Here is a 23,224-nt window from a genome sequence, read left to right as displayed (position 1 = left end):
TCGCGCGGAACCGAAAATTACATATACTCGACGGCGTCGCCATTCATGCAAACTCGATAAAATCTCGAGGCTGTTGAAAGCCCGAGATCCTATCAGAGGGTAATGTGATCCGGAAAAAAAAAAAAAAGAAAAATGGTATAATGCTCAAAACCCGGGCCATTGTTGACGAGCCTCGGGGCACATTGTCGGCGGCAGGATGTGCTCCGATTTTCGGACATAATGTGGCCGGTACGGTCGAAATCCGCCGATTTCCCAAATCTTTTTGCTTCCACGGTCCCTCGGTCCTCTTTTCGAAAAACCTAGGGAGTGTCCTTTGGCCGGGTGGGCGATGTTTTGTCCGTTCGAAAAATTTCCCTCCACCGAGCGGACGTAAAACGAGAAGATCGAGATATGTACCGAGGGAAATGCGAGTCCCGGAAAGCAGACATTTTTGGGATGATATACAATACAGGACGCAAAAAAGCGACTTCGAAAACGATCTTCGCGACCAGGATGAGGAAATCTTTTACGACCCCGGTATAAAAATGCCTTGCCACTTTTTTTTCTTTTTTTTTTCGCATACTTTCGGCCCGTGAAAAAGCAACGGCCATTTTTTTCGGGCACAACCCTTTTTTTTTCTTTGCGCCCGAAGGATGAGACTTCTCGACAACATGGCGGACGCTCGGCGATTTTTGCCGCTTACATTTTTCCAGTAGAAAAAAAAAACAGGACACGTTGACATACCACAGATACGACACGATAAACAGATAAACTTAGTTTAACATTTCAATTTTATACCAAGGACCATTTTTAGTTGATTAATTTGTTGGAACTGTAACGCGTGGTCGCGGCTTAAAGATTTCTTGCAAAGAGAAGGAGATATTTGAATAAACAATCTAATGAAACAGTGCCCAATTGAAAAGTTAATTTCAAACGGTAGCAGGGGGTCTTCAAAAATATCCCAGAAATGTATTTTTCTAGTGATATACAACATGGCAGGCTTCGAGGGTCGAAGCGAAAAGTCGACTCGAGGCCCAATCCTCGTGGCCACAAAAAGAAGCGATTTTTACAGCCAGGCCTAAAAAATTTCCCACCGACGTGTTCTTTTTTTTGCATATCTTTGTCCACCCAGCAAAAAATAGGGACATTTTCAGGGAGTAGCTCCGGTTTTTTGGGGTTCCGCTCGCGCATGAGTTCAAAAGCTGAGGTCGCCGGGCAACAGGCGGCGCTTTATCTTTGCCGATTGAGGTTAGGTTTTTTTTGGGGAGGAAAAAGCCACTGCACAATGGCGGTAAGCCGAGTGGCACCGCGGGGTTTTTAATTTTTATGGATTTTCGGGTTAAAAAGGTACGCCGGTACGGTACTGCGGGCCCTTTTATAAGCCTCATAAAGCCTCGGTCTGGTTTCCACCGAAGCGCTTTTCCCCTAGGGTTCCAGGAACCCTAGGGTAGCCGTCGGAGGCTCTAATGGTTGACACGCTCTAGCCGAACCGGGAAAAAAAGTCGCGGAAAAAGTTATCGAAAAACTTATTGAAAAAGTAATGGAAAAAGTTCTGCATAAAGCGGCGACAACTAGCGACATAACGAGCGATGATACCGCTCGTTGCGATGCCGCCATAAGGTGGGCGCAAACCTCGGATTTCTTGGCGACGATCTCGAGTTGGTCACTGTAAAGGAGTTTAAGGCGATGTGAAAGTAGCGTGAAAAATATCTCGTTTATGAAACTTTTGACCGAGTGAGACCCATGATATTTCAATTTTTTAAAAATTGTGTATATGTTTTTTTTAAAAATTCTTCATAAAAATTGAAATTTCATGGGCGTCAGGATCTTCCTTATAGTCTTCATGTTCACGTTGTAAAGTGTGATACGATTAGCTAAGCCTAGTTCGTACATAAGTTTCATGAACGATTGACTCCTCAGATGCCATTATCACGTCCCCTTAATATCGCAACATCTTTCCAGGAACTTATGGAAAAATGATGAACATTGAAAACACTGAATTTTTAGTCGACGTGTCGTTGAATTCGTTGAATTATTATATATCCGGATGAATCCGGAAGTTCAGGGAGGAAATTTCGAGGGTGGTCATCGAGTCGGCACCGATAATGGCGACTCGGTGCGAGGGAGGGGAAACTTCGAACAGGGGGCACCGAGTCGTCAATTACGCACGTCCGTCCCATGCGTGTCCGCCGTTACGTATTAACGGCGTGACACGTAATTGACGCGCGCGGCTACGAGGCATACGTGCCTGCGCGGGCGTCCAGCGCGTGCCGGCTTAAGGCCGCGCTTCTAACGAGGCCTGGGTCACCAGATGTCACCCTTACCTTGAGATCGCACCAGAGGCAGCATCCGTGGACCCCCCGAGATCCTTCTGAATTTTTTCAGATTTTTCCAACCAACGCCGTAGGAGAAAAGTGAAAAATACCGAGCGGTGCACGTCGCGCCGCAAATTCAAAAACGCGTATAGGAATAAAATTCGGATTTCCGAGCCGGGACGGAAAGATTCGGGAGCCCGGAAGTCCTAAAGTAGTCGTACTCAAAATCTCGAGTCGGCAGTGCTCTGGGGGCGCCATTTGACACCGATTTAGCATCACATCCTCGCAAGGGCACGAGTCGGGCCAGTTGTACCAACCATGACACGCGCCGACCGGAAATCCTTAAGTGACCCTCTTTGACTTTCGGCCTTAGCACGCTTTCGGACAAGCCTGGAAACACGCTCGTTTGTTTCCTCAAACTAGTTGATTTAACGCCGGTTAGTGTACCAGTTCGAGAAATCGACGTAAATCGTCCTTCAATATGGCGGACATGTCACGGAATTTACTGGGACCAAAATGGGACTTACCAAAGTTCTGATTAACCGGAACGTTAATTTTTTAATGCTAGTCCTACAACGGATTATCAATACATGTTTTTGCCGGGGGATTTGAAGATCTATCTCTGAGGGTTTGCAGTTCTGGGTGCTTTGGCAAGATGGCGGAAGGGCCCAAGATCGTTCGGGGCCTTAATAGAGGTCTCGAATGGAGGGGGCAGTATCGAAGGGATCGACGAGGTCGGCCATTGTCGCTCGTGTAGCATGAGTAGCGATCGGGCGAATGACTGCGATGTTTGCAGACAAGGCCCACTCGGGCCCCCTCCGGGGCCTTTTCACCCGATCGCCGTTCCGTTCGCGCGCCGCCATTAACACACGGGGTGACAACATAAATATAATGTCACGCTTCTCCGCCTGGCAAAAGAGGCTCCTCCTCTAGTGTCCTGGGCCCAGGCGAAGACGCATCTCTGAAAGAGCCGCGGGGCCTTTCAGACCGCGCATGGGCGCGGATGCGCGAGAATGGGTCCGATCTTTATGGCCGAGGTGAAAAATGAGGTTGCTCCGCTTCCCTCTCAGAGCCTAAGGTGCGACACAATATTTTGGCATTTTGCTGTGGGCCCAGGGCGTTCGAGCGAGTAGGCCCGATTTTACTGGACCTACTTTGGGGCCCAAAATCGATAGGCTCGATCTAGGACCATTAGCTTGATATGAAAGAATGTCTCGAGATATCGTCCCGAAGTGCTTTTTGGCACCTCTTGTGGGTCCGATGCGTTCAAGCGAATGGGCCCGATCCTTTTCTCATGCCTGGAAGGTCCTTCACCTGACGACAATAACATTCGCAGTACAACTCACTGGCATAGTTTAAATAAATATAAATTTATGAACAGTCGATCACTTTTTCTCCTCAGAACAGGCCCAAAAGGGCCCAATTTTTTAACTGCGGTGTTTAATATCCAAATCTTTTTATCCCGAAAAGATCAAAGCCTTTATAGTTTATCGATTGAGACATCTCCCCGAGGTGGCAACACCTGACCCAGTTAGAGCCCGGATAGGGCCCTTTTCAGGGATATGCCGATTCCACGGGAGATTCGTTCCGCCCGAGACACAATGGCCCCCGTGACATCATTTATGCGCCCCCCGTGGTCTACCAATAAGAGATATCCCCTGCCCCGCGGAACACCCGTGACGCGACATCTTCATTACGTTCGGGCCTTAAGGCCCCCTAAAGGGGCCGGTCCTTTGCGGGAGCTTTCCGTCCCTTTGTCCTCAGTGATCTCTTACTTCCTCCGCTCTGCGACTTCTGCATTCTAGAAAGCGAAGTCCGGCATGTCACCAAGCAACAACCGCACCTAAAATTCACACTAATGTACCTCATTCTTAACGAACTTTAGATAATAAAATACATTTATTTATAAAGAATCGCGACCACAGAAAACTGGACGCTGCTAAAGTTTACTATAAGATGCCCTCTCTTTAAAAATCATTCGGCGTGTAAACGTGATTTCCAAGATGGCGGACTTTTCACCCTGATGTAACAATATACGTTTATTTAAAAGAAATGCGCTTACGAAAACTGAACAGAAGTTACTGCAAGTACACGCGAAGATGCAGTGGGTTTAAAAATCACACGGCATGTAAATGTGATTTCCAAGATGGCGGACTTTTCACCCTGATGTAACAATATACGTTTATTTAAAAGAAACGCGCTTACGAAAACTGAACAGAAGTTACTGTAAGTACAAGCGAAGATGCAGTGGGTTTAAAAATCACTCGGCGTGTAAACGTAATTTCCAAGATGGCGGACTTTTCACCCTGATGTAACAATATACGTTTATTTAAAAGAAATGCGCTTACGAAAACTGAACAGAAGTTACTGCAAGTACACGCGAAGATGCAGTGGGTTTAAAAATCACTCGGCGTGTAAATGTGATTTCCAAGATGGCGGACTTTTCACCCTGATATAACAATATACATTTATTTAAAAGAAATGCGCTTACGAAAACTGAACAGAAGTTACTGCAAGTACACGCGAAGATGCAGTGGGTTTAAAAATCACTCGGCGTGTAAACGTGATTTCCAAGATGGCGGACTTTTCAAGCCCCCAATTTCGCGCTGCTCCAAGTACCCCCGGGTAATGAGACGGGGTAGGTCGAGCGGGGGCTCGAAGGGGTGGAGGCGCTGCCCCCGTGCGGTACCTTGGTGGCCACGGGTGCGGTACGACCTCCCCGTAACGAGGACCGGCCTTTATGGCCCGTAAAGATACGTGCCGTCCAGTTTACGTCCACCCCACGTCCCACGGTGGACGTAACGTTATACGTTGCGTAGCCGGCCGGACCCCCTTCGAGATCCTTCGGGCAAATCTCCACCCCCGCGCTTCCCTGGGGTAGTTTTACAATGCGCCCCGTGATTGCTCACGATCGCGCCTCGGCCCGACTCGGGATACGATCGGGCGCGATCGGCCATTCTTCCGGAAACGCCGAAGTGAAAAATTCCCCAGGAATTCGGCCGTTTCGATTCCGCGCCACGACATCGCTTATTCCCCTTTTCTCCCCTCCCTCTTCTCTGTGAAATTCCCTAGATTCTATTAAGCTCCAACTTCCAGGTAAACTACTTGGTCCACCTCGGTGCTCCCTCGTCAGCGTCGAAATGGCGGGAAAATTCAAATCGCATAATCGAAGAACCTCCGATAAAGCGTTGGAGAGTACTTTTATTGCGCACGCTTTTAAATGTATTTGGCGCTAAACTCTACCGAGTTTCCTGATACATCATAGGTTGTGGTCCGATTAATTGGAGCTTTTAATCGGTGAGTTGGAGGAAGCGTCAAGAATCGTGCAGCCTCTTTCCGCCTTTTTAACGGGGTTCGCCCGGCTGGCGGCGAGTATCGCGGTCTCCGCGTGGGCGGAAGGGTGGCGGATTAGGGTGAAAGCTCGGGATGGTCGGGGTCGAGGGTAGATCCGAGGGACTCGTGAATCAAAATCAGCTCCTCTTGTACGGTCCGCCCGGGGTGCCCTCGGGAACCGCGATGCCCATATTCAGGAAAATGCCACCTTCCTCACCCTTTAAATCCACCGGTCGACTCGACACGGACGCATTATTCGATCCCGACCTTGCGACACCCCTCGCGCATCTCGCATAACCTCCGAAGTTACTTCCTTCCGCCACAAAGAAACATTCCTCCACCCGTTTGCATGAAATCTCGGCGCAATTGTGCAGTTTAAGTGGGGCATCGACATCGGCAGAACGCGATCGTAAGGGTGGAAAACGCGGGCGGACATGCCGGCGGAATCGGCTTTATTTGTACACGCCGACGGCGGGCGTGTAGACGCGTTTTTCGCCACTCTCCACACAGCTTCCGCACACTCGGCGTTCGCGTGTGTGGAAAATGGCGACACGTCGATCTTTCCTCTCGTCCGCGTTCCGCCCTTATAAGTATGCCGCGCGTCCGCGAACGACACACGACACACACGTCGCCACACCCTGGAGCCGCACATACTCACACATACTCGACCGCCGGGGCAGGGTGGCCACGCGATGGGAGGTATTGAAATTAGCCGCGTGGGGGCGGAGATGGGCGAGTGCGGATCCCGCGGGGCAGAGGGCCCCACGGGCGGGGTAGCTCGCATATATTCGCACCGAATTAAGTCACCCACACCGAGTCACGCGCGGAGCCTCGCATTATGAGCCCGAGCGAGCCCTTTCACGACACACGCGACGTGTGGGTCGCCTCTCGCACACTGTGACACTCGACGCGTGTGTGCGCCTCGTGTGGTCGCGCGGGTGGACGCGCGCACGAGTGCGGCCGCTCCCGGGGAATCCCCGACATCTGCCCGTAAAGTATTCGGGGCTGCGGAGTGAATCCTAAACCGTGCATTAGACATGATTTGTCGACCTGGGACGTCGCGGCCTGAATTGACTGGGGCCTTATTAAGGCCGGAGGCGGGAAACGGCTTTGGGATGTCGATGGCGACGTCGAACCGCGGCTAACCTGCTGGGTGACCGGGTCTCATTAGAGAGGTTAGGGTTCTTTTAAGGAGACGCATTAAAGCTTAAGTATGTAGGTATTATAATTTATTGTGTTAAATACATGCTTTTCTCACCCGGGAGAGTAAGGCGAAAAAGAGGGTGAGTAATAGTCTTCAGGGATACGTGGTGGGGTAGTAAATGTATATTGTGGAAAAATAGGGTTATGCGTTACCACTATGAGCTGTGACATAGGCATTGGTCCGTAAAGGGGTAAGATATGCAATTACAGGGAAAAGGAATATCATAGCCTTTTAGGGATTAAAGCTTATTTCAAGGCTTGAAATATGTTACCGATTAGTGTTCTGTGCGCTGCTTGCGGTGTATCTTTAGAGTTTATTTATAAAAGTGGCGGGATTTTTAGAGTTATCCTATAGTAAGGACACATGTATACGTGTGACTGCCCGGAAGGAGGCTCGACGGCATTCTCAGGAAAGTCCCGAGTCTCTCCCCCGGGATCCGGCTTCCTTACTGAGCAGCCAGTTTGATCTTATTGGTGTACATTGTAGGTCGCGAAACTAGCAGCATCCGGTTTCTGGAGCCGGCGATCTCAGTGTCGAAGCGTTCCTCCCCGGGGAACGCGGCGGGGTTGCTTCTCGTGGCCACAATGGTGCCCCGCAGCTCTTCTAGCCTCCAGGTGGACCTACGGGGTGCCAGTGGTTCTCAGGTACCCCGAAAAGAGGGCACTGCAGGGACCCCTTACCACATGAGTTTACCGACATTGCAGTTTTCCATATATACTCGAAATTCATCACATTGTGCTACATAAAACTATATCAAATCACGCTTTATTAGATGTTTCGCAGTCCTTTCAACCACCAGATAGACCTACGGGGTATTAGTGGTTCTTAGGAGTCCCGAAAAGACGACACTGCAGGGACTCATCACGCGAGTTTGCCGACATTGCGGTTTTCTCCAAATTTTTAAAATTCATCACGGAGAGCTACTCAAGACTATGTCAAATCGAATTTTATTAGATGTAGCTGTACTTGGCTCAGTTTGGGACATTTCTTTGCATTAATTTGTAAAAATGGCGAACAACTCGGACGCACCCTCACCTGAGAAAAGTCCCCGGGATCTTTTTAGCAAAGAAGAGAAGAACCTTAAACCGTAATTCGGGTATTAACATTCGCTCGTATTTCACCGAACCTGGGCGTTTGTCGTAAATCTAAAATGGCGGCATTTTGAAACTTCGGCGTTCCGAGACTTGGGGGTTTATTTCTTTACGGTGCGGAAAAAGCGTTCCAGATTTTTGCTCCGGAGAACGAAGGGCGGTCAAAAAAGTGCCCTGTTTTGGTTTCGAATTAGGTCGGGTCGCCTTGGCGACATAAAAGCGTAAAACCGAGGCCCCGAAAAAGAATGGAAAAAATCCATAAAAATATACGACACCGTTATTTAAAATAGTCCGAACCGTTGGGTCGGCCGATTTCCGGAAATGGTAGAAAATGCGTAAAACGGGAACCCGCTTTTTGGGTTCTCGTTTTTCGCCGCGGACCCGAGTTTTAGGGGCCCTGAGGTCCGTAAAAGCATAAAAATCCACTGTAGTGCTCGACTTGGGCACGAACTGGGTCAGTTTCTTTTTTCGCCTGGAATCTTGAAAAGTAACGGACATTTGGGACCCTCGGTTTCAAACCTACGATTTCGGGGGAAAATTTCTGACGTAGATTCCCGATTCGACTAACTCCCAAATCTCGGAAAACTAAGGTTCCCTAAACTTCGAAAAAGGGTGGGCGTCGAGAAAAAAAAATATACGCACAAGGGTCAAAGAAACGGTAAAACCTGATAGCCCTGCTGACCCACATCCGAAAGGAAACGGTAAAAATCTGCAGAACGAAGAATTCCCGAGAAATCGTAAAATGGTAGGGTTTGAAAAAGTCGGGTCAGCGTCTTGCAATAATTCACGGAGAGATAGCAGGAGGGAAGTTAACTTCACACCGCTAAGCCTTTCCCGGCAGTAAAGTGTATTTTGGAGACTCCGGAAAAAAAGATTGTCTGCCATAGTAAAAATGGCAAAAGGCACGGGGAATAATGCAGACTATAAGTCAAACTGCAACCCGTCCGGGAAGGAGTTAGGATGCAGGGCGCATAAATTCATAAAGAACCGCTAGCCATAAACCACGGCTCGTTTTGGATTTTCGGAAACGGTAAAAATCCTTTCGGAAAAGGGTGGCGCGTCCCGCCACCCTTTCCCAGTCCTCTTGGAAAAACGGTAAAAAGCAGTGGAAGGTAAAAGGGTCGGGTCCTCTGCTGGAAGCAAGATGGCCGCCGTGACGCGAACTTCCAGCTAGAGTAACCGGCGGGAAAAGAAAGATGGCGTCGCGAGAGAAGTCGCCGGAATAGATGCAAGGGATGTCTCAACGAATCGGAGGCCCTGGCTCCCTAGCCGTAAGGTTCCGGGAATCTGCTCGAGTAAAGGGTGAAGGGACTGTAAATTTTGGCGAACCCGTTAGCGAGGTTCCGTTTACTCCCTTTTGAGCGTCCCCTGAACGTGTATAACTGGTTCGACGCGAACGGATAATTTACGGGGTCGGATGGTTTCGGGGTCGGGACCCTATAGCATCGGTGTTGGAAAGTAGGCAAGGGTTGGCACTCCCGTTCACGGCCAGTGCCCTCCAATTAACGAAATAATTCTTTATTGGTCTATTATTAGCCCAAGGACCGCTCGCGCGTCAAACCCTTCGAGGGCCGCCATTTTGGCCCACTTCGAGTAGCCGCTTTCTGTATAATGTATTCTCTCGTACCCTTTCACTGTAACTCCGATTTACGGGCCTGAATTGTCCCTTGCCCGTTCTTCTACCACCTTGAAGAGATACCTGCCGATAAGGCCTAGCACTGTTCCCTTCTAACGGAAACACCTCGAGATTCGACAATGGACGCGCTCCTCCGCCATTTGCGCCGTATTGCTCCGAATTGCGCCGTTTAATATAATTCTGCGTCGGAAACATGAAATAGTACAAGGAGACATAATGCTTATGGTCGTTTCTATAGAAAGTGGCCCCAAAATCTAGACCAAGATCTTACATTTTTGCTGACCTAACGATGCGAGCGCTACCTGTGGATAATGAGGGAACTCCAATTCTACGTGATCAATACATTTCCTCTCGACGTAAATGACCTAAAGTGCGTTTAATTTTGCAATTAAGGTACGCAGATGCCACGATAATCCGCGCAAGATATATTGAATATGGTGTTTTTAACGTGATAACGACTAGCAAACGCGCTAGCAGACGATAATTTTTAATTGCTAAACTTCATCAAGGAGGTGCCCGCGGCACTAAATTAGCAAAAATCGAAAGATCTCCGGGCCCCTAAAGTGGGGACGATTTCAATATAAGGCGTTGTATCTTGTCATATTACTTCGTGGTCGGAATGAACTTTTGCTCCTAAAATTTGAGGTTACGTTGACCGATTTTTCAAGGGATGTTAATGGGTTTGGTACTTGGAAACGTTCTTCGAAACGACCATTCCAGATACGTGGTCCAAGATCCTTTGGCGCGTTTAGAGCAAATCGGGTCCAGGGAGGGGTGTGGAATTTTTCGACGTCATTTGCTCCTAAAATTTGAGGTTACGTTGACCGATTTTTCAAGGGATGTTAATGGGTTTGGTACTTGGAAACGTTCTTCGAAACAACCATTCCAGATATGTGGTCCAAGATCCTTTGGCGCGTTTAGGGCAAATAGGGTCCAAGGAAGGGTGTGGAATTTTTCGACGTCATTTGCTCCTAAAATTTTAAGTTACGTTGACCGATTTTTCAAGGGATGTTAATGGTTTTGGTACTTGAAAACGTTCTTCGAAACAACCATTCCAGATACGTGGTCCAAGATCCTTTGGCGCGTTTAGGGCAAATCGGGTCCAGGGAGGGTATGGAATTTTTCGTCGTCGAATCGTTCATTTGTTTCCAAAATCTTGAGGTTATGTCGACCGATTTTTCAAGGGATGTTAATGGTTTTGGTACTTGGAAACGTTCTTCGAAACAACCATTCCAGATACGTGGTCCAAGATCCTTTGGCGCGTTTAAGGCAAATCGGGTCCAGGGAGGGGTATGGAATTTTTCGGCGTCGAATCGTTCATTTCCTATCAGCAAGCGAAAGCGGAAGTCGGGCGACGCTCCCCTAACCCCGGAATCCCAAGAGATGGGTCCGCCGTGCGCCAGTTGGGTGGCGGTATAACCACGGATTGGCGGGGTTCTTTATGGGCAATCTATGGTGATGGAGATGATAGGCAACGAGATATACATAAAGTTGATTCTGCCTCGCCTAGCCTGGATCTTGGTTCCCGAGGAGAGGGACTGGAACTGCTTCGATTCCCCAATAGGTTAACTTACGGCCGGATTTACTGGCGGAGATAGGCGACCCCGCGCTTTGCCCGAGACCCTGATAGAGCCGAGACACCGAGATTCCACCTACGGGGGATCAGCGCTCCTCAAACTCCCCTGGAACCCTATCCCACCCCAGGGCTCCCCTGATAGGGAAAGAAGGGCGAGCTGCTTACCCAGCCCGGCTTTTCCGGATACGTTTTAACCTCTTGGCGGAGAAAACGGAAAGGTGTTCCGTAAAGTGTTGATGGCCGCTCCGCAACAACTCTTCAAATGTGGTACCGTCGAATATGGTAATTACAAATATATAAACAATACCCAAAAAATGAAGCGCCAATCACTATGCCCACATACAGTAATTTCTTATTCTAATGATATTCCTGCCCACGTGAAAATACATATACATGTTAGAAATATGTGAAGTATATTGTTCATATAAAAAATGTACACGGAAATGAATAACATTTGACGGTTATAAAATATATCAAAGAAGGTATTGCCGCACCGAGAAAAAGATGTCGTTTAACCAACGAAATATTTCTTTGAACAGTACCAAAGAAGTATTCCCTTAATTCAAATCATAATGATTTAACTTAAATGAATTCGAATAAGTCGAATGCAAAATTCGGAATCATGGCGATTTACTTGAGTCAAATTACCAAACTATTCCTTTGGTGCAATGAATCTTTTCCTCACTGCTGGAACATCTTCTTAGGTATATTTTATTTTATACGAGGTGGCCAAAGGTTATTTATTTCCGTGTATATTTTTAATTTACGTCCTTTCACGCGTTTTCATATTTTCATGTGGGTGGGAGTAGAAAAGCAAATCGTAAAACAAAATGGCGGACTCGGGGGCGAGAAGTTCGGGTAGTTGCAGCACTCTGGTCAAGTTTCGGCGGAAAGAGGCGATTCGAGGTGTGAGATGCGCAGGAGCGAGGGGTAGCGACGAGTCAGGTTATTGGGAAGCCGATATCTGGTCACGGCTACGGGGGTAGCTCGCAGGGGTAGCTAGCGGGGATCCCGAACTCGAAGCGGAGGAGTATTGGCTCCTGGAAACGGGTATACCGAGTAGACCGTAGGTGGTGAACCATGGCGCAGGGGTTGGGGGTTGGGGGGGTGCAGGGGGCGTAGGGGGTGTCCCGGGGTATACCGAGGAAACGAGTTGTGTCGTATAACGGCGCGGGGGTTTGCGTAGGATATGGGTATTGTATCCGCCTCCCTTCTCTTCTCTTTTCTCCTTCATCCCCCGAGCCGACGTCAGCCAGGGTGCACCCAGCCCCGATCCATATATTTAAAACAAATGCTATCTGATGCGGCGCCGCTTTGTGGAGGCAAGATGAGACCAGCTCCGTCCTCGTATAGGCTATAGCCTCTCTCTCTTTCTCTCTCTTCTCTCACGCCGAAACAGGGGTGCTTTCTCCGACCTGGAGTCGCACTTCCTGGCGCCGCCCTTGCTCTAAATGGACATCTGCATTTTACCGAAAACCTGAATTCGACGATATTCGCAAAGTCGATGATAAGATGTGATTTATCTGTAACACTGTTCCTCTAAATTGTGCCGTTTAAAGTAATTTGAGGTTAAGTTCGTCGCGGGTTGTAGTTCGAGAGGTTAAGGGGGGAACCAGGGGGTGGCCTTTTGGGCCTTCGGGAGATATCGAGGCTGTCTCTTTTTTGCAGCTTCCAAGGCTCGTCTTGATTTCGACACTGGGGATGAAATTCGGGAATCGATAATAGGACGAGATTTATCTGGCACGCTGTTTCTCTAAATTGTGACGTTTAAGTTGATTTGAGGTTAAGTTCGTCGCGGGTTGTAGTTCGAGAGGTTAGGGGGGAAACAGGGGAGTGACATTTCGGGCCTTTGCGAGATATCGAGGCAGTCTCTTTTCTGCAGCTTCCAAGGCTCGTCTTGACTTCGACACTTGGGACCTCTTCAAACAGGGGCTGCCAATTATAGGTTAAGTTTCTCCGGGAAGGAATGACGCCTGGTCTCGACTTGTCGGACGAGTCAATTTTTCATCCCTCCGGAACCGTCGTTAAGCTCGTCTCGGCTCGCTAAAAGCCTGGAGGACTCGGAAAGCATGCGGATACTTATGGGGTACAATGGGGCCCACAAAGGAGCTTTTTCACGGACAGATCCGGACCCCTCCGGATTGGCCCGGACCTAGCCCCGGGGGGTTTCCGGTCCCATAAACGCATCATAGATGCTCTGAACATCCAGGGATGACGAGGCGACCTGGACCATCCGAGATCTCGGCATCTCCGATTTCTGGCTCCTGCTTTTAAGTCCTGCCTCTCCGGAAAGTTTAATTGCGTTTCGGCGAACTCCCTTAATGATATTATTCCCCATGGAGTTGAACGAAAGATGTCGAAGAATTTTTACGCCGCCATCTCGGCTCGGGTCTCCAACCTATCCCGGACCGTTTTTTGGAGGGGTGTCGGGTTAAGCGATTGTTTCCTCCCGGAAGATGGTTTTTTCTCAGCCCTCCACCAACGAGCTCGGGGACACCGGGCGATGTCCGAGGGTCAAGCTCGAATTTCACACGAAATTAATTTACCCGGCGAGAGAGCGCCCGCCTTCCAGCCTCTCTGATTTTCGCCTCCTGCCTTCCTCCTCGGCCATCCTCCGGATGGACCTCCACCCGCGCCCCCTTGCCAAGGATGTTAAATCTCTCCCGAAATCGAGGCGTCCTCTAAAAATGCAAAAAATAAAAATAAACGAGTAACCACCACGCGCGTTTAAAGTGAAACTTATTTCTATTTCATTTTAAATGTTAATAATCAAGGGAGAGGATAACGCTTTAACATTTCCTAGAACGTGCACTCAAATTCTTTTTGTACTAGCAATGATGAATATGAATAATCATAACTGTCAAAAGATAAAATAAAATAAATGCTTTACTTTTCGTTACGCTCTCATTTTTTAACATTCGAGCTTACCCGACCGTGACATGAGAAGTTTCATTTTAAATATCTTTTTGAAAAAATGTCGAAGTGGATGTATTATGTGTCATATTTGCAGAGAAGGTAATCATGTTCGCCATGTCGTATAAAACGGTTGAATGAGATGTAAAATTTAGATCTGGCGGAGTTTTGGACAGTTGAGAGGAATGTGCAGGACATCCAGATCTTCCAGACCAACGATTCGGGATAACGGGGCCCAGCATCTCGAATCGGGGCTGGACCATTCGTCACGGGCACGAGATCGGCGGCCAGAGGCTGGGCTTTGCGGGTGTTTATGGGTCCAACAGTACGCCCATTCTGGGCCCACAAGGTCGACCAAGAGTCGACCATGGGTTTTGGGCCCGATGGGTCACTTCGGGCCTTTTCGGTTCCCAATTTCACTTTTCCCCACTTTGACCGGAAACTTGACTTTGGGAAAAAGAGCGAAAGACGCGTCACGCCTTTCCCACCTTCCTATAAAGATCAAGTTCATTTTCAAATTAACAATTACTAATAAGCTTGCATTAAACTCGTGGGTCCTAAAATAGGGTACCGAGAAAACTTTGGTACAGGATTTCGCATCCCTTTTTTGAGGTAGTTTCAAATTCCTTTTGATATTTTAATCGAAGTTCGGGGACCGAAGAGGGAGTCTCGATGTTCCAAGATGGCGGAGAATTTCCCGACATCTTGCCCAGCTTCCTTGAAGTCATCTGCCTAAAAGGCCCTAATAAGGGCTCCAGTTGGCACCCCCGTCAGCAGGGAGGACCCCATATATTTACTCGTTCAGCCTGGAGGTCCCCAACGCCGGTGTTTAACCGTCACCTCGAGAATTGTGTCTTTGTCGAGAGGACTCGAGAGGTGCGTCGCGCGGCGGAGCAAGATGGCCTCCCCGGGTCGCGCGACCGAGAGTTTCCCTCGTTTCGACCAGAAGGCGATTCGTTCCGGCAGTAATGCATTTATGGTCGCGCCCGGCAGCTTCGTCGGGACGCCTGTCACGCTTCTCGGCCATCATTGGTCCCAGGAGTTGAAAAGGACCCCGGAGGGTCCACAGTTTGCGGCACGAGGCCGCCGCGCGAACGCAAACTTTCGCTTCTGCGGAGGACGCCATCTTGGATCTCACCGAAAGGCACGCGGGTCCGAATAATTTCGTTTATTATTTAAAATATAATAACTATTACATAAATGTTGAGCAGAGGAAGTCGTTTCCTTGTTCGATATCGTATGCTTGTCCTCTACGTACTAGTTTCCGACGAATTCGCGAGATTAACATCCATTGCGGCGTTAATCTCGCAATTAGGGCGAACGACGCGAACGTCGTTTCTTGGCATAGGAGGGCGACGCTCCCGGAGTCATCCGAGGGATGCTGCGCCGGCGTCGAGACGTCGGGCGTCGAAATTCCAGGTCGGCCCCCCGCGTGGCGAGGCCAACCCGCGGGGGGTTGGCACCCCTAATGAGCCGGACTCGTCAAGATGGCCCATCTCCTCGCGGGAGAAATCCTCTTCCTCCAGGAACGTCTGCCAACTCGGCCCTGGACCGATCTCCCGCCGCGAAGATAACGCTTTCCGCTTTGTTCGGCGAATTTGTATTTTGAACCGACGCCGGACCCGAAGACCGGTCCCATTTTGCGCCGCTCGTCCTTTATCTCCGGGATGATCCTTTCCCGCTAACGCGACGCTTTGGCGGCGACTCGGATGACTCCGACGACTCCTCGGTAAAGGACGCCTCCAAAGGAAGTCCCACCCGAAGAGGTTAACCGCATCCTGGATTTCCTTTCCCTCGTTTAAAAGAGATATTCCGAGGCTGGTTAGAAGAGGCGCTTCAGAAAAAATCAAGCATGTTGCGTGACTTCTTGAGCGCGTGACGACTCTAATCTCGTAGATGTCCCCAATTCACCTGGATGTGTTTGTTTGTTCGGAAGGAGTTCGAATTAGAACGCACCATCGGCGAAGCTCGTGTCACTTCCTGGAGGTCGGGATTACTCGAGTATTACACGGCGCTCCGGGTCACGTACCTAACCCAAAAATACGAAAACCGAAATAGATCCGAGTTACGGCGAACTGTAGCACTTTCGGCGGTGGCCGAAGTTCAAAACTGAAATAACCTCGACGGCGAAATAAAAGGGACGGTGACGCCTCTCGAGTGATCCAACTTTGCATCCGGGGGAAGAAAAACTGAGACTAAAACCTGATTTCTTTTCTATTTCGAATATCGGGGTCGACGGCAGTGGACAAATGTTTAGTCTTATGTATGGGTACAAGAGCGATGGTTTAAAGACCTATCGATACGAGGATGTCCTGGGACGAGTGTTCGTTCAAAGATATTTCGTACAAAGATGTTCCCGATGATCGGAGAAATTCGAAAAATGTCTGGGACCGGAAAGGTCAATCCTCGCACTTTGCTTCTTCCAAGGAATCCTCTTATGCGCAATAATTTATCCAACAATGGTCGCCGGCCAGCCTCCGCAGGGTCCTCCGCCATTCACCGGGATCTTTCAGTAATTTGTTCGGGTTTTCGAGAAAATCGTCCGTGAACTGGGCTTTATTGCACCCCGGCCCCGCCCACCCGTGGCCTTACAATATTTTCGAACACATTGGCCAGCTTACGAAAATAGATTTGGCACCCGGTGCCAAAAGAGAGACAGTTCTGCCGAAAGGCGTCGCCGAAGCCGCCACTTTCCCATGGTACCGGCCCTGACGAATCAATCTATTCCTCCCCACGTGGCCCGAAATTACGCAAAGAGATCCATGAACGTAGTGGCCTCCGCACCCTGATCCGACTATGAAGATAGCGGAAACAAAAGAGACAAAAGAACTATCGATCGTTTTTGCCTCTTTCTATCTCCTTTTAAGTGAAATTATTGTGCGCCGTGATATGGCGACGTCCCATCTAATAGCAAAAAAAGATAGAACCGATAGCTCTCCTTCCTCCGTTCTGCCTTCACACGAATATCAAGGGAATTAAGGGCACTATATGTAAATCCTACGTCCATGAAACGACACCAGGTGGCGACGGCTCCGAAGCCGTCAAAATTCGTTCTGAATTTCAAACCGCTTTTGAATTTCGACTTCTTCCCTTGACACCAGAATATGTCGATTCGGGGATTTCCAGATGTGAAGAGGTGTCATGAGTTCTACAGATATCTTAATGTCACGTCTTTCTGGGTTAGCGATTGTTCGGAAATCGGACATCGTCATCTGTAGGGGAAGAGAAGCGAAGCTTCGGGCGCGAGGACCTTCGAGATCTGCGACTTAAAAATTCTCTTCGGGCATCTTCGACGCCATCACCCATTAATCTCGCGTTTGTCGAGCCTCCTCCGAACGGGAGCTGGCCTTTATTTACAGGCCTCGTTTCCGCCAGAGTGCGTTTCGGCGCGCGTGTAATCGCCTCGGAGTGCTCGAACTCCATGTCGGGCGTTTTTCCCTGCCGGGCGCTGCCCCTCGCGTCTCTCGCGGCGGCATTGTGGACGCGCCCAAATCCCAGCAAGCGGCCCCGCCACTGTTTGCCCTTTGCATGAAGCGTCCTAGTTCGTGATTTATGCCGTAGGGGCACGGAACGGCGGGGACGCCTTTGCCAGCGGTCCATTCATGGGCCGCGGTTTCTGGGCCTGGACCGCTTCATTCATCCCGCCAAGGAATGGGAGCTGGGAACCGCCGAATCCCCCCCGTGGGTCGACACTCGGTCAAGAGTCGCTACTCTTGCGACAGAGGAGCGTGTCATCGCTCATCGCCCCTGCCCCGGGAAACGTCACCAAGAGGATCCGTCTTAATTTCGCGGACCTTCCTTTTTTGGACGCCCGGGTGTCCCTGGCGGGACTGTACTTCTTACTAATTTTTTCGTCTCTTTCTGGATCTATTTCCGGGATGCTTGGTCGATTGTCCCCGAATTATCAAAATTACTTATATCACGGAAATAAGTAAATTTGTAGCAGGTGTGTAAGTCTTGTAGGGGTGGGTCTCCCCCTATATAAGGCCGCGACCGCGAGCTGTTGCTCATTCGGCCTTAGACCGCCGCATCGCGCGGGTCGGGCTCCGCGGTCTGGACCACTTGGTTTAATTAGAGGTTATAGGTAGGGAACTGCTTGAATTTTATTTTACGTATAATTTTGTCTAATTTCTAGGTTGATTTGACGCGATGGAGTCAATTTATGAAGCTGAATCAAGTTTAATGATCAACGTTCCAACAGTTTATGTACATAAGTGAGATCGAAGAGTCCGCGTAGCGTGGGGAACGTTAAGCCATATTCCGCCCCTCGGTTCCCGGAGCTGCTTTGGGGTGGATCCCGTGGGATTCCGCACTTTGCACCGGCAGCCCGTTGAAAGTCCCGGAAGAGTCTTGTCGCCCTGGCAAGCTCTCCAGGATGCTCTTATTCCAGGAGAGCATTGTCCTCGCGATCGTATAAGGTTTCGGATTGTATACTCGAGTTTTCCTTGAGCTTTCCTCGGGTTTCGTCTCCTGCCAGAAGGAAAACGTCTCAATTACTCGACCTGCTCCTCCTCACCTGCCAGCCTGCCCTGCGTGGGAGGACCTTCTCGAAATTCATGTCCTTACAATACGTCGTAAGGGAGCATTGAGATATTTTCGAATCGCCTTGAAAAATCCTGGGAACCTCGAGGAATTCTTCAATATTTTATTAATATGAAAAATCTGTCCAAATCAATTTTAAATGTACCCAATTTTTCCGAACCAAAATGTATCGAATAACTTCGTTATTACACCGTCAGGATATGAACGATATTGTAAACAAACTCCTCCTCGTAGAAGGAACTCGAATCCAAGGAATCTTTCCCCAGTGAAATCGGAACTTTCCCGAAACAGGGGAGGAAGGAAAAATAAATAAATAACTGCGAGACTTGTAGCAATTTGCACCCTTGTACCTCGAAGGACCTCCAGAGGACCTCTCGAATTTCCTCTCCCGGCTTTCTTGGCTCCCCGTTTTCTCCCTCTCCAAGGATACGGCTAAGCTATCCGATGTCCTTCCAAATGTCACGCAGCTTTCCCCATGAAGCGTTCACAAACAGGGGTAATATTTTGGCAAATGGTCCTCGCGCGAGCCGCCCCCCACCCGGTTGCGCAGTCGCCTCGGCCACGCGCCATATAATTTTTCGAAAAGGGAAAATAAAGTGGGTTACCCCCGAGCAGCCCCCTCCGCTTTCACCGGGCGTACGACCAGCCATAAATCTCGAGACCGGGGCCGTCGTAAAATTTCCCCGAGAGCGCGGCCCGCGCCGGGGTGCTCGAAAATTTCGATTTGCTGCCGGGTCTTCGGGATTTTTGTTTTGGGCCCGAGCTTTATGGGTCCGGGGAAAGCTCGCGCGAGTCGCTCTGCCCACGATGAGCAGGTTATACAACTTCTGGGGTCGGGGCCCCATATAAAGTGGCGAGCGCGCCGGCGGCCATAATGGATGCATCGGCGAGGCATAAATTTCGCCCGGCTTCCCGAAAACCCAGAATCCCCTTAGCCCAGTGACCTAAAACCCGAAGACTCCTGGCTTCCTTGGTGAAACTATCTTTCGGACCCGAGGTCCTGCTTTCTCCCTCGGTCCCTCGTCGAGCCTTTCTTCGGGCCTTGCCTTGACCGAGCGTCGTAAAGGGGCAAACCAAATTGCGCACCCTGCTTCCGAAATTGGACTCGGAGAAACTCCGAAGTCCCCTTGCGGTGGAAACGTCGCACGCCTAGGCACGCGCGTCCCTTTTTACGAATCCGACGACCCCTCGTTTGCGAGAAAGTCGCCGGAAACGTGGAACTTCGGCAGCGCGGGAACGGCGGATCCTGGGAGCCGCCATTGTGACCCGCAAATCCGTACACCTGTAAACGCGAGGATTTACTTACGAACGGTGCCAAATGGGTTTAAAATGAGTCACCTTTAATCCTGGCCTTCCCTTCTGGTGGAGTCGGTTATCTTGCGGGATAATCCGAAGACACTAGCGGCGCCCCGACGTCCAAATATTTACCCGGGATATAATCGGATTAATTTACCGGTACATCCCGGATCGTTAATAAAGCACCGGAAGTTTAAGCAGGGTATTTCCCGGGAGCGATCACCTGTGGTCAAAGATGGCGCCCTCGTGGTCGAGTCACCCTTTGTCGGCGCTAACGACAAGGAGCGTTTCCGGGAAAGCCTTTCGAGGGAAAGCGTTCCTCCCGAGTTTCGTTCCCTTGGCCGGAGACAAAAGCGCCACGGGGTGACGTTAATGGAATTAATTCAAATCGTTTAATCGTTTTACGGCTCCGTCCCGAGGGCGCGCATAGAAGACGCGTACTTTCCGTCCAAGGAGCGACCAATGGTGACGACTCGAATCGGACAAAAGTACGTCGCGTCGACGTGGGATTAATCGAAGGATTTTCATTAAGCAGGACTCTATTTACCGATTTTATCCTACCGGAGTGCAGGTACGAACGCTTCACTCGACACGCGTGTAGGAATATAAAAAATCGAGAGAGAGGGAATTTCGAATGAATTTCCTAAAACATGATCTTTACGGTATTTTCAGCAGGTGTGACGAACAGGGCCGAATCGCGCGGAGGACACCGCCGCCTGGCGCCGTGCCTAAAAGGAACGTCTAAAAGCATTAATTAAAAAATTAGTGGTAGAAGTACCCACGCAAGGGGAAAGGGGGACGCTTTTTTAAAGGGAAAGACGAGCCTAGGTAGAGAGGTTAAGAGGGTAAAAGTAGAGGGCGCCATATCGGCCGAGCGGGACTTCTCAAAAACGAAGCCGGGGGCACCGCATATGTGCACCTCGCAGTATTAGGTAATGCCGTTAGTTCCCCCGCGGCCCGCTGACCTTCTGGCGTCAGCACCGGCACAAAGAACGCGCAGGGCTCGCGCGGAGGCTAGACTGGCGCACGCACACACCGCGGCGCGTGTTACGTGCATTATTACTGGCCACGGGGAGGCGCGGGGGCGCGTGATTGTGTTTGAAACTTTAGTAGGCGCCGTAAAAGCAAAGGGTGTCCCATAGTCTATGCCGCAGTCTAGGCGCACAGGGTATTTCTAACCTGGACGTCGATGCACCGCCGAATTAATTGCCGCTCGACAGAATTTCAGAATACCTGCGGTCCCCAGGCCATTGACACACGGTAATATAGATTGTCCTACGCTACTAGACCATACCGGAAATGCTGTCCAATTACATGATTACCGATTAGGTCTAGTAAAACCTCGCCACTAGACCATACTGGATTTAATGTTCCGAATATAATAACGGAATATCGACTTTGTACGGAGGTCCTAACCTCCGTTCACGGGTTCGTTTCGGCGGTCGCTGGGCAATTGCCGACCCTTTGTTAATATAATTTTACGAGGTGTAGGTAAATGCTGCTTCGTGACTAATTATAGGAGGTGACGTCACGCGTTTAGCGAAAAGATGCCATAAGGCGAGTTGGATTCTTGAATGGGGCCCGGCGAGATTGTGCAGGGGGTGAAGCCAGCTCATGGCTCGGGGCACGTCGGCTCGGGAAGGGAGCGGTTGATTTTGAGGGGTTGCCACGGGGGTTGTCGCGGCGTACCCCTGCGGGCTCCCGCTCTCGGCTCCTAGACCAAGCCGACGACCGTAATACGGCTGTTCGAGGGGTGCACGCGCACCCCCTGCTCTCTATATGTGGATCTGCACTGTATACGTCTTTATATACGCGTAGAGATGGTTCTACATTTACAGGGATACCTCTGTATGCACGGGAATAGCTCTTTACGTGTGGGGATGTAGCGCATGAGCGGGTAGCCGCGTGTGCCCCGCACTTATGGGGTGCAGGCCTAAGTCCGTGGCAAAAGGGGACCACTGGACCGGGAATAATCGATAAATCTACCCTCGAAGACCTCGCGAGGAAATGTTGCCCTACCGATCCGAGGATCTGTCTCAAAAAAAAAAGGTGGGGGTTGAAAGATGAAAAATTAAACATTGTGAACGGGGTCGCTACCTGGGAAGTTTTGTGAACTCTTATAAGAACGAGCAATAGAATGAAGGTGGTGATTGGGCATTTATCTTTGGGTTTACAACGAGTATTAATTGGTGGTAATTGTGTAGGTCACAAAATTGTTAACAGTTAGAGGGACGATGAGCATTGGGGTAGCAAAGAAATGAAAGGGTTAGGTCGACCTTTTTTTCAGTGTCCTCGAGAGGAGGCAGTGCGTTTGGCAGGTCGTAATCTACGTGAGAACCTCTGCAGGGAAAGTCTCACCCCATCTAGTCATGTGTGATGGACCTAAATGGATGAGACGCACCCCTGGAGCGTGTGCTGGCCTATCGGCTATCCATAATTTTTGCTGCCATTGTACGGGGTAATATCTACAGGGCGTATGCCCAATGGGGGTGAGAGTGTGCGGTGGAGGTACATATATCGAGTAATCTACATGCACGGTGCTCCCATATGTATTCCCGAAAATCATAAGGCTCTGCGACCGTAGAAAAATTGTCCGAAAATAATGTTTTGCCCGCGATGCATACTTAACAATACGTAAAACAAAATGACGCCCCGATCTATTTCTTTCGATCATAATTTCGTAATTCATCTTTATTTTCAGGAATACTTAAGTTAATAATTACCATTACTTGGGTAGATTTAATAATATTCTTCGGTTTGATTCTATGATATGTATACTTAATACGTTAAACAATATGGCAAATAGGTTCCCATCATAATTGCGTAACTCGTTTTCATCTTCAGAAATACTCAAGTGTATAACTGCATTTACTTGGGTAGATTTAATTAAGATTCTTCGGACCGATTCCAAGATGGCGCGCACGCTGGCGACTCTCGGAGCCCGGAAAATTAGAGAAGTTGATTCCGTGTGCGAATCGATTTGGCAAATTGGTCAATCGCTGAGGGTCCAGCGGAGCAACCCCGGAGCAAACGGGGTGCCGGTGTAAGGAAATTGTTCCGACGTGTCCACTTCCTCCCCGGTGATGAGTTCTGTCGGCGTCGACGGTGCGCCAGGGCGTCGTTAGGACCCGAGGCGCGAAACGACCAAAAGAATCCCGGTCCGCCATTATGGTAGAATCAATGAGGAACTCCGCCATTTTCGCGATCCTAAATGACGCCGCTGGCACTTACGATTTAAAAGGCTAAACTTTCGCGCCCCTCCACCCTCTGTCAATCTCTTCAACGTACGCTTCGCGTCCTTCCTTTTAACGTCACCTTCCAAAGAGCGTAGTAGCGTTC

The sequence above is a fragment of the Orussus abietinus genome, unplaced genomic scaffold (assembly GCF_000612105.2).
Source record: "Orussus abietinus isolate OABI.00-Male unplaced genomic scaffold, Oabi_2.0 scaffold6, whole genome shotgun sequence".
Lineage (NCBI taxonomy): Eukaryota > Metazoa > Arthropoda > Insecta > Hymenoptera > Orussidae > Orussus > Orussus abietinus.
Note: the sequence above shows the minus strand (reverse complement) of the source record.